This window comes from Mus musculus, chromosome 5, assembly GCF_000001635.26.
Source record: "Mus musculus strain C57BL/6J chromosome 5, GRCm38.p6 C57BL/6J".
NCBI lineage: Eukaryota > Metazoa > Chordata > Mammalia > Rodentia > Muridae > Mus > Mus musculus.
In genome coordinates, this window is record NC_000071.6 from 59,718,357 (window position 1) to 59,735,419 (window position 17,063).

Below are 17,063 nucleotides of genomic sequence, written 5' to 3' on the forward strand. Positions count from 1 at the left end.
AAGATCCTTTCCCAATATGTTGGAGGCCTTTCTTGTCTTATTAACGGTGTCTTTTGCTTTGCAGAAGCTTTGAAATTTTATGAGGTCACATTTATTGATTCTCGATCTTATGGCACAAGCCATTGCTGTTCTATTCAGGAATTTTTCTGCTGTACCCATATCTTCGCGCTTTTCCCTACTTTCTCCTCTATAAGTTTCAGTGTCTCTGGTTCTATGTGGAGTTCCTTAATCCACTTAGATTTGACCTTAGTACAAGGAGATAGAAATGGATCAATTCGCATTTTTCTACATAATAACCACCAGTTGTGCCAGCACCATTTGTTGAAAATGGGGTCTTTTTTTCCACCTGATGGTTTTAGCTTCCTTGTCAAAAGATCAAGTGACCATAGGTGTGTGGGTTCATCTCTGGGTCTTCAATTCTGTTCCATTGGTCTACTTGTCTGTCACTATACCAATACCATGCAGTTTTTATGACAATTGCTCTGTAGTACAGCTTTAGGTCCGGCATGGTGATTCCACCAGAGGTTCTTTTATCCTTGAGAAGAGTTTTTGCTACCCTAGGTTTTTTGTTATTACAGATTAATCTGCCAATTGCCCTTTCTAATTCGTTGAAGAATTGAGTTGGAATTTTGATGGGGATTGCATTGAATCTGTAGATTGCTTTTGGAAAGATAGCCATTTTTACAATGTTGATCCTGCCAATCCATGAGCATGGGAGATCTTTCCATCTTCTGAGATCTTCTTTAATTTCTTTCTTCAGAGACTTGACATTCTTATCATACAGATCTTTCACTTCCTTAGTTAGAGTCAGGCCAAGGTATTTTATAGTATTTGTGACTATTGAGAAGGGTGTTGTTTCCCTAATTTCTTTCTCAGCCTGTTTATTCTTTGTGTACAGAAAGGCCATTGACTTGTTTGAGTTAATTTTATATCCAGCTACTTCATTGAAGCTGTTTATCAGGCTTAGAAGTTCTCTGGTGGAATTTTTAGGGTCACTTATATATACTATCATATCATCTGAATAAAGTGATATTTTGACTTCTTCCTTTCCAATTTGTATGCCCTTGATCTCCTTTTGTTGTCTAATTGCTCTAGCTAGGACTTCAAGTACAATGTTGAATAGGTAGGGCAAGAGTGGACAGTCTTGTCTAGTCCCTGATTTTAGTGGGATTGCTTCCAGTTTCTCACCATTGACTTTGATGTTGGCTACTGGTTTGATGTAGATTGTTTTTATCATGGTTAGGTATGGGCCTTGAATTCCTGATCTTTCCAAGACTTTTATCATGAATGGGTGTTGGATTTTGTCAAATGCTTTCTCAGCATCTAATGAGATGATCATGTGGTTTTTGTCTTTGAGTTTGTTTATATACTGGATTACGTTGATGGATTTCCGTATATTGAACCATCCCTGCATCCCTGGGATGAAACCTACTTGGTCAGGATGGATGATTGCTTTAATGTGTTCTTGGATTCCGTTAGCAAAAACTTTATTGCAGATTTTTGCATTGATATTCATAAGGGAAATTGGTCTGAAGTACTCTATCTTTGTTGGGTCTTTTTGTGGTTTAGATATCAGTGTAATCGTGGCTTCATAGAATGAGTTGGGTAGAATACCCTCCGTTTCTATTTTGTGGAATAGTTTGTAAAGAACTGGAATTAGGTCTTCTTTGAAGGTCTGATAGAACTCTGCACTAAACCCATCTGGTCCTGGGCTTTTTTTGGTTTGGAGACTATTAATGACTGCTTCTATTTCTTTGGAGGATATAGGACTGTTTAAATCATTAACCTGATCTTGATTTAGATTTGGTACCTGCTATCTGTCTAGAAACTTGTCCATTTCATCCAGGTTTTCCAATTTTGTTGAGTATAGCCTTTTGTAGAAGGATCTGATGGTGTTTTGGATTTCTTCAGGATCTGTTGTTATGTCTCCCTTTTCATTTCTGATTTTATTAATTAGGATGTTGTCCCTGTGCCCTCTAGTGAGTCTAGCTAAGGGTTTATCTATCTTGTTGATTTTCTCAAAGAAACAGCTCCTTGATAGGTTGATTCTTGAATAGTTCTTCTTGTTTCCACTTGGTTGATTTCACCCCTGAGTTTGATTATTTCCTGCCTTCTACTCCTCTTGGATGAATTTGCTTCCTTTTGTTCTAGAGCTTTTAGGTGTGTTGTCAAGCTCCTAATGTGTGCTCTCTCTACTTTCTATTTGGAGGCACTCAGAGCTATGAGTTTTCCTCTTAGGAATGCTTTCATTGTTCCCATAAGTTTGGGTATGTTGTGGCTTCATTTTCATTAAACTCCAAAAAGTCCTTAATTTCTTTCTTTATTCCTTCCTTGAACAAGTTATCATTGAGAAGAGTGTTGTTCAGTTTCCACGTGAATGTTGGCTTTCTATTATTTATTTTGTTATTGAAGATCAGTCTTAGTCCATGGTGATCTGATAGGATGCATGGGACAATTTCAATATTTTTGTATATGTTGAGGCTTGTTTTTTGACCAATTATGTGGTCAATTTTGGAGAAGGTACCATGGGGTGCTGAGAAGAAGTTATATCCTTTGGTTTTAGGATAACATGTTCTATAGATATCTGATAGTCCATTTGTTTCATCACTTCTGTTAGTTTCACTGTGTCCCTGTTTAGTTTCTGTTTCCATGATCTGTCCATTGGTGAAAGTGGTGTGTTGAAGTCCCCACTATTATTGTGTGAGGTGCAATGTGTGCTTTGAGCTTTACTAAAGTTTCTTTAATGAATGTGGCTGCCCTTGTGTTTGGAGCATAGATATTCAGAATTGAGAGTTCCTCTTGGAGGATTTTACCTTTGATGATTATGAAGTGCCCCTCCTTGTCTTTTTTGATTATTTTGGGTTGGAAGTCGATTTTGTTAGATATTAGAATGGCTACTCCAGCTTGTTTCTTCATACCATATGCTTGGAAAATTGTTTTCCAGCCTTTCATTCTGAGGTAGTGTCTATTTTTTTCTCTGAGATGAGTTTCCTGTAAGCAGCAAAATGTTGGGTCTTGTTTGTGTAGCCAGTTTGTTATTCTATGTCTTTTTATTGGGGAGTTGAGTCCATTGATATTAAGAGATATTAAGGAAAAGTAATTGTTGCTTCCTGTTATTTTTGTTGTTAAAGTTGGCATTCTGTTCTTGTGGCTGTCTTTTTTTTAGGTTTGTTGAGGGATTACCTTCTTGTATTTTCTATGGTGTTGTTCCTTGTATTGGTTTATTTCTGTTATCATCCTTTGAAGGGCTGAATTCCTGGAGAGATAATGGGTGAATTTGTTTTTGTCGTGGAATACTTTGGTTTCTCAATCTATGGTAATTGAGAGTTTGGCTGGGTATAGTAGCTTGGGCTGGAATTTGTGTTCTCTTAGTGTCTGTATAACATCTGTCCAGGCTCTTCTGGCTTTCCTAGTCTCTGTTGAAAAATCTCGTGTAATTCTGATAGGCTTGCCTTTATATGTGACTTTTTTCCCTTACTGCTTTTAGTATTCTATCTTTATTTAGTGCATTTGATGTTCTGATTATTATGTGTCGGGAGGAATTTCTTTTCTGGTCCAGTCTATTTGGAGTTCTGTAGGCTTCTTGTATGTTCATGGGCATCTCTTTCTTTAGATTTGGGAAGTTTTCTTCAATAATTTTATTGAAGATGTTTTCTGGTCCTTTGAGTTGAAAGCTTTCATTCTCATCCACTCCTATTATCCGTAGGTTTGGTCTTCTCATTGTGTCCTGGATTTCCTGGATGTTTTGAGTTAGGATCTTTTTGCATTTTCCATTTTCTTTGATTGTTGTGCCGATGTTCTCTATGGAATCTTCTGCACCTGAGATTCTCTCTTCCATCTCTTGTATTCTGTTGCTGATGCTCGCATCTATGGTTCCAGATTTCTTTCCTAGGGTTTCTATCTCCAGCGTTGCCTCACTTTGGGTTTTCTTTATTGTGTCTATTTCCCTTTTTAGGTCTTGGATGGTTTTATTTAATTCCATCACCTATTTGGTTATGTTTTCCTCCATTTCTTTAAGGGATTTTTGTGTTTCCTCTTTAACGTCTTCGACTTGTTTAGGAGTGTTCTCCTGTATTTCTTTGAGTTATTGAAGTCCTTCTTGATGTCCTCTACCATCATCATGAGATATGCTTTTAAATTCAGGTCTAGCTTTTCAGGTGTGTTGGGGTGCCCTAGACTGGGTGAAGGGGGAGTGCTGGGTTCTGATGATGGTGAGTGGTCCTGGTTTCTGTTAGTAAGATTCTTACATTTACCTTTCGCCATCTGGTAATCTCTGGAGTTAGTTGTTATAGTTGTCTCTGTTTAGAGATTGTTCCTCTGGTGATTTTGTTACCCTCTATCAGCCGACCTGGGAGACTAGCTCTCTCCTCTGAGTTTCAGTGGTCAGAGCAGTCTCTGCAGGCAAGGTCTCCTCTTTCAGGGAAGGTGCACAGTTATCTGGTGTTTGGACCTCCTCCTGGCCGAAGATGAGGGCCCAAAACAGGATCTATCCCAGAAGCTGTGTTGCTTTGGCCTGTCACAGGAGCTGTTGTTTCAGTAGTCCACACTCTCACCTGTGTAGACTACTTTCTGTGGAGTCCTAGAACCAAGGTGGCTCCCGCGGAACCTGAGGCAGAAGCCTTTCAGGCCGGGCGGATACCTGTGCTCTGACCAGGAAGGTTTCTGGTTGTCTGGAGCCAAAAATGGCACTGCCTCAGAAGGTCTGTGGCTCTCCCCTGTCCCAGAAACTGCTGGCCTCTGTATTCAACACTCTCCCCTGTGCAGACTGCCCTCTGAGGAGTCCCGGAACCAAGGTGGCCTCCATGGAACCTGAGTTAGAAGCCTCTTGGGCCGGGCGGACACCTGTGCTCTGACCAGGAAGGTGGCAGGTTGTCTGGAGCCGAAAACGGTGCCGCCTCAGAAGCTCTATGGCTCTCGCCTGTCCCAGAAACTGCTGGCCTCTGTCAATCATAGGACTTTTAAATATTCTCTAGGAACTTAATCTCCAGACATATTATTTGCAAACCTTTCTCCCATACTCTATGTTGTTTTCTTTAGTGTTTTGAAAATAACCTTATGTACTTCTCTTCATTTTAAATGTATTCCTTTAATCAGAACATGTCTGAGAATTCATTGCCACATTTACTGCCTCAAATGTTTAACAATATATTTTAATAGTTACAACAATAATATTTATATTTGGCATATTTTGATATACTATTAAATTTTTTATTAGATATTTTCTTCATTTACATTTTAAATGCTATTCTGAAATTCCCCTATACACTCCCCCTGCCCTGTTCCCCTACCCACCCACTCCCACTTCTTGGCCCTGGTATTCCCCTGTACTGGAGCATATAAAGGCCAAGGGGCCTCTCTTCCCAATGATGGCCGACTAGGCCATCTTCTGCTACATATGCAGCTAGAGACAGGAGCTCTGGGAGTACTGGTTATTTTAAATCAAATTATAGTTACACAATCTTACACTTCTCATTTCTCCCACCAAACACTTTTCTGTTATCCTCCTCCAGCCTTTTCCATGCTCCCCTCCATTTATAGTCCATAACCTCATTGTCTTTAGTTACTATTATTAGTAGTATAATATTTCTATAATTTTATCATTTTATTTTGATATTGCAATTGAATTATGTTTTACTCTTTGTTTCCTCAAACACTCTTGGTATATCTGACCCTACTATCCTTCAAATTTATGGCCTCTTTTTTCAGCAATGGTTAATACATGTATACATGTATAATGTTAAATATAATACATTGAATTATTTCATATTAACACACACACACATATGTGTATGTGTGTGTGTGTGTGTGTGTGTGTGTGTGGAGAGAGAGAGAGAGAGAGAGAGAGAGAGAGAGAGAGAGAGAGAGAGAGTGGAGAGAGGAGGATAGTGGTCATCAATATGTCTGTTTTTCAGGGCTTCTTCTTTGTTACTGGGCAACAAATTGATATATTCTTCTGTGGGCATAATCACCTCCTTTACTCCCATCTTTACTTGGTTGCTTATGGTTCATTGTGTAGGAGGGAGGCCTCATGGACTTTCTCCATACAACTTGGCATGTTGTTGGGTGAAATCCTTGTTCAGCTCACATTTTGGTGGTCAAGTTGGTTTAGCAAATTAATGATTATAGATTCTCTCTAAAATCCATGATTTCACTAATTCTGAGTAGTTAGCTAGGTTTCCAGTACTAAGCATGATACTCTTGTTCACAGGTCTTAAGGCTAATTAGAAAGCTGTGTTACCATTTAGGTATTATGATCATGTTGCATTATCCAGTTATTGTGCCCTGCCATTGATGTGGTTCAGAGGTTTCATAACCAGGTATGTAACTACTCTCCCTTGGGAGCTTGCATGGCACTTCCGGTTATCTTGAAATCTAGTTCTTAGAGAGGAGGCAGTCATTCAGGTACGTTCCAGCTCCAGAGTCTCTGGGCCCTTTTTCTGAAGTATATGCTGTTCAGTAATAGGATTGACCTCCCATCTCTGGGGCATAACCAAGGGCAACAATATGTTGCATGATTTAGAAGCCTCTCAGACTGCCCTGCCAACTATTCACAATAATTCTCCTAATGTCTAATGTGAGGTTTTTTTGTTAGGTGGTCATTGGTTCTTGAAGAGAACACCATACCCCAGATTAGAAAAGTCCACTGACACTTTTTTTTTTGAAATTATATAATGTGCTGATTTTTATAACACTATGCAAAAGAACAAGTTTGTTTACATTCCCTTTCTTATATGCTGAATATTTGAAGGAAAGATATTTTGAATATACATGCATAAAACACCCTAATTTTACCTGACGCATTTATTATAAGATGAATCCCTAACACTAAATGCCAATTGATTTTATTATCCTTGTTCATAAGGGAGGTGTAATTTCCTTCAGCATTCCAAGTGTGAAGGTTCCTGAAGGAATTGATCACATGTAATTCACTTAAAAAATCTATTTTCCCTTTTATTGTTACTTTAATTATATGATAGCCGAAATATCAGGTGAAAGAGCACTTTGATAGATCTCTGGTTTGGGTACAATGGGTCTTATTTTGTCACAATTATCTTCATGACAAATAAACAGGACTTTAGAAAGCTATGGAATATTCTTTGACAAACAACTATCTACTTTTTGAATTGTAGAGAAATTTCCATTATGAGTTAGTTGCGACCTTAAGGTATACTATTTTCAAGATTTTTTTTTAATTTTAAAGTAAAGGAAATTGAATGAAATTAAAGTCAGATTACTTTCATACCCTTACAGATCATATAAAGTGAAAACTCTTAACTTTACATTCAAATGACCACACCATCAATTGCTGTTCTATTTTTAAATAAAGGCATGATAGTGTGTGTGTTTTGTGGACTATATAATGAAAACTTGACAATAAAAATACTCTGCGATTCATGAGTAATACATGCAAAATATTGGTTTCCAGTTAAGCCCTTTGAAATGTTTAAATGCAAAAATTTTCATTTTAAAATAGGAGTTTCTTCACTCACACTTTTGCTAATTGTAGACCCAAAAGACATTTTATTTCCTTACTGTCATTCATGGAGCATAATTTTATTTCTGTGACTTGTGCCAAACATCATGAATTATAGGTTGTTGTCCAAGATACTTTCTATGAAAGTAATATAATCATTCTGCATGATAAGGCATTTACTCCGAGGAATTAAACATCTAATTCAATGTGATTTATCTAATAAGTAATGAAATCACGATGGTTACTTTCATATACAATTATTTCCAGAAATTATTGCTTACTTTTTAATACTCTTGATTGTACATGTAAGCTCATGGGGCATCATGAGCCTATGAGATTAATTAAAAATTGCATCTCTATATGCTACTGCACATTCAACTTTTACAAATATCTGGACAAATTCTTCTTTGGACATATTTATGGAGTTAACCTGGTCTTATCTGTTTGCCAGTCATAATTTCATCCTTTTAATTACCTAAGTGTATTTGTTACCCTTAAGTCTACTCTTAATTTAAACTATATTCAATAACTACTTCCATTCTATTAATTATTACTATCCAGGCACACTTGGTGTCTTTTTCATTTTGACTGATGCAATATTGATTCTATTGTCGGACACCTGCCCTTCCCCAATGTCTCCATATTCTTCAATGTTCTCTGATCACACTCCTGACCCTATTGAGAACATCCCTTCAGTCTCTAGACAAAATTATCATTTAAAATAGAAAAGCAAATTATATTCCTCTTCCTTTCCTTTATTTTTCAATTTTCTTACTTCTCATTTTATCTAAAAGAAAAGATGAGAAACCTTAGCATAACCTTAAGAACCAGATTAGCATGGTACCCTGAACACACAAGGTCCGGTCCTGACTTGATTACACATTTTTTTCTTTAATCACATGTGCCAATCACTAAGGTCCCCTTTTTTCTCCCTCCATTTTCAAGCCTCCTTCACTCCTTGCCCTACATTTTTTTTACTCTCCTTGTGCTTCCAAGATTTTGCCCCTCTCCACACTCCTCTTCAGCCTTTTCTTCTCCTTTTGTTATTGCAGACTCCTTTATATTTCCTCCTCCACTTCTGGTTCTTCTTTCTCCTCTGTCTTCAAACGCTATCCTTCATTCCCTTACTTTTTTTACTATCCTCCTCTTTCACACTTCCTTTCTCCTTGATCACATTGTCTTCCTCCTTTTCATTTTTCCTACTTCTTTCCCTGTTTCTTCCCCTTCACTAACACCTTCTTTTTCTTCCTTTTCAAATAGACCAAAAGCAATTTAAACACAAAGATATTTATACATAGCTGCTTCTGTTGAACATTTTTCTTCATTCATTGTATGCATATCACAGTTCTTTCCTTCATTCAGTCACTGGTCTCCAGAAACATGAACTTATCTGTTTCCCTGAATTTGAAAATTCTTTCAACTTTAATTTTATGAATTTTAGATTATATATTTCAAAAAGATACTGTATGTATAAATTATTTACCTTAAATGCACAATTCTTTCAAATATCCATCCTGGCAAAATGACAAGTTTATGAGCTAAAAGGGAAATTTCGTAGTCACATAAAAATTCTCTCTTTTGAGCACTTATACCTATCAAGTAAAGTCATGCAGTTTATAAAATTACATCAGGTCTCCTAAGTACTATGGACATATAGGTCAAAGGGCAGTATTAACATGTAGATCCTATATTAGTCGATGTGGTAAGGTGGCAGTAAACTTTTTGATAATACACTCTACATGTCTAACAGTTTATTTCCTAGACTTCGCAAGGAGAACTTGGAATTACAACTTGAAACAAACATGAAAGGGTTAATATTTCATATTTAATTCATAAATTAGGATAATATAAGTTATATATCCTCTGAATTCATATAAGGCATTTTTCCTTAATGAGAGGAGAGATCTGTTATAAATTCCAATATCACCAAAATTTTATGTAAAGTCTGAAAGATAGAGGTCAACATCCACAAAGAAGAGAAGGAACATATTCCAAAGTTCTCAGATCTCTCCCCATCACCAGCAGCCTTTTAAATTCATTTTGGTAATTTTCCCTGGCCCTTAACAGAAGTTCCTGAGCTGTTTGGACACTCCATTTCCTTGTGAGATAATTATTCATGTACATGGGGTTACCTTAAAGAGGTTATATAATAAAAAGAAGAAAAACAGATGTTTTCTACAGCACTCTTTTTCCAATGCATATATCCTCCCTCCAAAAAAAAAAAAAAAAAAAAAAAGGCTCAGCTAGGTTTCAAGCTTGCAGGCTAGACTTGCTTTCTTCATCAATATCCTTACCCTCCTTCAGGCCTTTTCTCTGTGTGTATGTTCTTTTTTATCTTTGTTATTATAACATGTTTAATTGAGAACAATAAATATTTGCTATTGCTTTATGACACAGAATAAGATCTAATGTGGCTATGAAATACCGCACTGGGATATAAATGAAAGTATCTGATAGAATAAAAAAAATACACATGTAAACAGCTTACATGCAAAATGAACACGAAAATGACCCTTGTTCAGTCTTGTGTAAATCCTTCCATGCCATTTTATGCGGCCAAATTTTCTAAGCATAATCATCCCTCAAGCCTAGTTTAGTGACAGTCTTGGAATTAGCATTTCATTAGCACAGCAGTGTAACTTATTGCAGCCAAAAGTTAGCTGAGATACTTTGAAACAAATTATAGCCCCTTTTGGAAAAGGATGCACCCAGGGTAAGATAAAGTATGAAACTTTTAAATATGAGTAGTAGCTTGTAAATGAAACTTTTATTCGGCAGACGTAATTGTCACATTGGAGGCTTATTGTTGAATAAGCTCTCCTTTTCTTCTTCATGAACTCTGACTGACTGGTTCAACTCTGCTGTCCTGGCGCAAACTCTCCTTCAAGCTGATTGATTCAACCTGGCTATTCTACGCTTTTTACTGAATTACTCTACTTAAGCTCAAATTAATTCTGGCAATTTGTTCTAATCTGCTTGCTTTTTCCCTGGGTTCACCTGCCTTTGCTGACCTGCACTGAATGAATGAACTCACAAAAGAATGTAACTCCTGTGTATGGAACTCACTGCACCTAACTCATCTCCACTCCACTGCACTGGCTGAACTGACTTTGACTCCGATTCTGACTTCACCAGTGCCTAGCATGTTCTCTCTGAAACCTGACTCTGTAAAACTTTCCTTGTAAAGCAGTTGACAAAAGATTTTCCAAGCAAATGGCCCAAAGAAAAAAGCTATTGCACCTATTCTAATATCTAACAAAATATACTTCAAACCAAAATTATTCAAAAGAGATGAAGAAGTAAGAAATCAGATACCAGACAGGCAGTAGTGGTGCATGTCTTTAATCTTAGCACTTTTGAGGCAGAGGCAAGAAAATTTGTGAGTTCAAGGTCAGCCTGGTCTATAGAGTGATTTCCAGGACAGCCAGGGTTATACAGAGAAACCCTGCCTCGAAAAAAACAAAACACACAGACACACACATAAACAAAACAAAACAAAACAAAAACCCAAAACAACAACAACAAAAGAAAGAGAGGGTTGAGGGAGGGAGGGAGGGAGGGAGGGAGGGAGGGAGAGAGAGAGAAAGGAAGGAAAGAAGGAAGGAAGGAAGGAAGGAAGGAAGGAAGGAAGGAAGGAAGGAAGGAAGGAAGAAATCAGATACCTCTTACTCATCAAAGAAAAATATCCACCAAGAAAATGTTTCAGTTCTCAATATCTATGCCCCAAATGCAAAAGTACCCACATTTATTTAAGAAACATTACTAAAGCTGAAATAACACATCAACACTAACATATTGATAGAAGTGAGATACTTCAGTATCCCACTCTCACCAATGGACAGGTCATTCATATAAAAACTAAACAGAAATTACTGAGCAAATAGATTCTATGAACCAAATGGACTTAAATGTATCTATAGAACATCTCACTCCTGTCTTAGGAAGTCCTGCAAAAGAGGAGGAGGAATGGTTGGAGGAACCAATAGGGCCAAGGACACCATAAGATCACAGCTCACAGAATCAGCAGACCAGGACTCACAGGGATCACCAAGATCGAGGAGCCTGTATGCATGTGACTCTGAAAATATGTAATAGTTGTGTAGCTCATTGTTCTTGTGGAAGTGTTAACGGTGGAATCATGGGCTGTCTCTGACCCCTTTACCTGCCTTTTCCTCCTACTGATTTACTTTGTCCAATCTTGAAATGAGAATATATACCTCATCTTATTGTAGCTTCTTATACCATAGTTGGTTGAAGTCCCTGGAAGCCCTGCACTTTTCTGAGGGGAGATGGAGGGCAAGTGGATCTGAGAATAAGGGGTAGGTGAGTGGGGGTACTGGGGATAGGGAAGAAGGGAAAAGTACAATTGGGATTAATATATGAGAAAAAATAAATGCATCATATTACTAGAAGATATGTATCTTTAGCCTTGGGCAAATAACAGGTATGGGATGATTATTTTACTATAATTTGTTAGGAAATAAATGTAATAAATAGGTGTGCATCTCTCAGATCCCTATGAGAATGTCTACAAATGCCCTAGAGCAGCACTACCAGCTTAAAAGTATCCTCCGTCAAAGAATTCCTCTTCTTCTTCTTAGTACTTCTTCTTATGAAATGCTTACAAATGCAAAGGGTCTGTTGAAATATGTTTTGTTATTTGATTGGCTAGGAGATACAGGTCGTTATACTCTTTCTATATCATATCTGTGAACCTGTCTTCCAAATCCATCTTGCTTCCACTAGGAATCACGATTGTTTATACAGAGGTTTACTAACATTCCATAGTCCTTCAGACAGATATCAATCGCTTTTTCTCTGCCATTTGATTTTCCTTTATCTATGTTTTCACCTTATTCTACCGTCTGTCTTTCCTTTTTACTACATTTCAGTCATAATTTCTCTCTTTCTCACTTTCGTCCTCTCCCTTTGTCTCCCCTTCTCTCCCCCAACCCCATCTACACACACACAAAAACACACACACACACACACACACACACACACACACACACACACACACATCACTTTCCTTCCTAAGTTTGGCAGTAACCATGGCTTTGTGCTTCTTGATTTGAAGCCTCATTCACCTGAAATCTTGCATCCCAAATGTGATAGATTTTTTTTCCTTCCACTAAGAGTCAAAAATAAACCTCTGGTTGTTTGTTTTCCAGTCTGGCTTTAAACTCAGAGGTATACCTGCCTCTGCAACCTGAAAGCTGGCATTAAGGGCATCCACCAATACGCCCAGGTAATATTGTGTTCTTGAGCTGTTTTCTCTGATGTTTAATTCTAGAAATGTGACAAATAACTGAAGCTGTAATACAGGGTGTATTCAGAAATTATTTCCTCATTTACTGTTTCCTATGTATTTAGTTTTTTTAAAAGGAACATTTTTCATCTTTATTCATTATTACAATGGGTCATGTGAACTTGTGTATATTCTCCTATTTTTTGTTGCATTCCATTATCAACATGAAATAGGTCAGTACATTTCAAATGAAATGTACTTGAATGATATGAAAAGTTATCATATCAGCTTTTAAATATCTTTAAAATTCTTTGAAGTGACCCTGTCAGTATTCCTCAGTGTTTTGAAACTGACTCATGTTCAATTGAGAAGAGAAACACTCCAGGGATTTTTACACTAAGAACCTCTCTAGAAAATTATATATGGAACACTTTTAAAAATAAGTTATACCTTGGAGTGATTCAAATCATTGTGTCTCTACAGATGAAAAGACCGTGGGCTGACATGCCATTATACATGCTTTTAATTTTGAGATATACAGCTTTTGGCAATCAGTGGACTAGTGTGTCTATACAAAGTGATTTCACTGAACATGATAACTGCATGCCACAGTCACTATGCTTCTTCAGACATTTTTTGCAAATATTTAAATACATGAAATGTGAACTTTGTAACCTAAGAAATGCTGTACAGGGAATGTATTCACACATATAATAGAGAGGATAATTCTATATCTATGTTTCTAGGAAACTTGCAATTCTACACTCATTTTTACCTCCTCAGCTTTTGATTGCTGCCTTCTTCCACATGTGTCCACTGTCATTGTATCACTTTATTTTTCAGGGAAAAAAAAGTTAGCTTTGGAATGATGTAAGGTGATAATATCTTAAAACAGGATTGTTTGTATTCTGCCATTAAAATACAAAATAGTATAAACATTCTAAATGGTTGTAGTGGTTCTTAGGAACCTGAAATCAATCACTCTCAAGATTTATGAGTGTCATTCTTGAGCATGTACCCAAATAATGCTTCATTCTCTTACAGAGACACTTGTCCAAACATTTGCATTGCTGTTCTGGTCATAATAGCCAAAGAGTAGAAATAAACAACAATAAACAAACAGATCTCTGTCAAACAGAATTGATAAATTAAGTGTGCTACTTTTACACAATGTAATATTACTTTGCTGTTTAAAAATGCCATCATAAAATTTACAGATAAATGGATGAAAGTTAAAAAAAAGTCTATCTGAGTGAGGTACGCCTGACACAGAAAGAAAAAAAAATATGTTTACATATGTGTGGATGTTATTTGTAAAGCCGTTAGTTCACAAGCTATAATCCTTCTGTCTAAGAGGTTACATAGAAGAAAGAATAACCAGAAAGCAGATTTTCCTCTACTAATTGAGTCTAGGAAAAAGAGGGACAGACAAGGAGGGATATGGGAGAGGAGGAAGAGAGAGAGGCAGGGAAAATTAAGGGTAATTTGTTTGTGGCATAGAAAACTAATCTAATAAAAAGCTTCCTGAAGCATACATATAGAAAGTTGCCCAAAATTAAATCTTCAAATAAAAGAGGAAATGACCCAAATTTGACATCTCTCATAACCAAATGAGGTTTCAGCGGACAGCCAGGGCGGGGAGGGGGGGGTATAGGGGTTTCTGAAGGGAAGACCTGGAACGGAAAGGGGGAAATTTTTGAAATGTAAATAAAGAAATCATAAAATAAAAAGTCAAAGTTATCCAGAGAAATCTTTCTTATAAGTTTCAATATTTTATTCAGTATTTTATTTTAACACACACACACATATACTACTGAAAGAACTAAATTTATCCTAAATTGGGTTCTGTGTTTCAATTGCAGGAACCATGCTTGACTTGTCAGAGAGTATTTGTTCCACTTTAACTTTTATGACTTTAATATTCAGTAATGGCAAGAGATAAACTAAAGCTTCCTGATCACTTGTTTTCAATATGCCTGTATTGAAACTCAGCAATTAAAATGTTTTAATTACTATATAAATAATTGAAGGCATTTTATGCTTATTGAAGTAGAGAAAATAAAGCAAATGTCCCTGTAACTGTAATGAAGGTGTTTCCTGTCAGTTAAATTTTGATAGATGTCTCTATCTTATATACTTTTATGTAATTTATATAATTTATTAATCACACAAATATTTACTCTTTACTCCACTTGAACTAATTACTTATCAAAATTTGCTTTTTAGGAATTTTGTCAAATTTGACGTGAAAATCATTGTCAGAAGATAATGCAAGAGAGTATATAAACAGAAAAATCTAAAAAGCCACAAGAAATATACAGTTATTCAGGTGGAATTGTATATGTATAAATATGCCTTGAAAACAGACTTTGCAAGGTTTGTTTAACATACACATTATACAATAAAGTCTGTATTTTATATTTCCTGTAAATTAAAACCTTTTAAATCAGTGCCAGAATTTATTCATTTCTAGAACGATTTGAGAGTCCCAAGTTGGTGTCTAAATCTAATAATCAATTACTGTTGCGTTAGCCTCATAAACATTTCTCATTAATTTATAAATACAAAAATGTATATAATTAATAACTTCAAGGCCAGGCAGTGGTGGTGCATGCCTTTAATCCCAGCACTTGGGAAGCAGAGGCATATAGAGAAACCCTGTGTCAGGAAAAAAAAAAAGAATTTAAAAACAAGTAATAAGGCTTAGGCTTGTTCATTGTTGGATTATGTGTTATGTATATGAAGATATTAGCATTTTAGTTTATTTATTATAGCAGCCATTTCAATTTGTTTTTGTTTTTGTTTTTGTTTTTGTTTTTGTTTTTGTTTTTGTTTTTGTTTTGTTTTCTAGACAGGGTTTCTCTGTCTGGCCCTGGCTGTCCTGGAACTCACTTTGTAGACCAGGCTGGCCTTGAACTCAGAAATCTGCCTGCCACTGCCTCCCAAGTGCTGAGATTAAAGGCGTGCGTGGGCCACCACCGCCCGGCTGCGATTTCAATTTTTATGTCACCACTCACAGAACATGAATAAGTATCACCCAGAGAAACAGGTCTGAGAGTGCAAAACATACCATTTTATTGAACACGCACACACTCACATACAAAAAAAAATTGAAAAAAGCTAAAAGATGTATAATAGCACAATAAGAAAAGAGAAAAATATCTAACTTAGTCTATAAGGTTTATAAATACAGCAAAAATTACAATATTGTAGATTGGTAAAATAACAGTATAATAGTTTTTGTTACTTTTCAACACAATTGGTATATTTTTGAAACATGATATTTAAATAATTTCAATAAAATTTAATATCGATATACTGTTAGATAAACTATCAGGGTTTATGGTTTAAGGATAGAATAACTGTCATATTTAAACTAACTTATTAATTCTAGAACTTATTTGAACTATTTGCTAGTTCAAATATTGCCATATCATGGAAAATTTAGCACCATATATTTCCCACCAAAATGGAGAAGTCCCAGGAAAAGCAGAAATGATAGAGTGAAGCAGTTGTGTGTGTGTGTGTGTGTGTGTGTGTGTGTGTGTGTGTGTGTGCGTGCATACTTGTATGTGACTCTGGACACGTACATGGTATACTTATAGAGTTCTGAGGAAAACTTTAGGTATTGCTATTCACCTTCTGCCTTGTCCTAAAGTGTCTGTGTTGTTCATCACTATGTAATAGAGGCTAGCTGAGGTAAATGCTCACTACTGGAATTATCTTGTCTCTCTCCCATCATTTGAAAGGTATTCTGAAGTGATCTGAAATCACCAACATTCCCAACTGTATACAGGTTATGCAGTTCCTAGCACATAACGAATACTACATATTGATTTTAGAGATTATTTTTGTAAGATGTTATTATTATTATTATTAATTATTATTATTATTTACTTTTAACCTTTTAAAAATTTTGCTACAGATACAAGCTGGTGCATGTCTAAGTGAGAGTAGAAATAAAGGAAGATGCTTTAGAGAGAGGTAAACCACATCTGCATTTATGGAAGCATATCACCAACTTCTTTCTTTATGTTCTCTTTTTCTTGTTCTTTTTCTTTTTCTTTTTCTTTTCATTTTCTTTTTTTTTCTTTTTCTTTTTCTTTTTCTTTTTCTTTTTCTTTTTCTTTTTCTTTTTCTTTTTCTTTTTTCTTTTTCTTTTTTCCCCTCTAAACAAGACTGTAGTGCAGTGTGGAATAGTAGCTGCTTAGCCAGCATCCTTACGATTCTCTTTGTAACTGAGAGTAGGATCAATCCTTTTCTCTATTAAGACTTTTGACTATTTGGATATGCCTTGTCAACACTACATTTACTTAAAATGATAAGGTCATACATGGCACC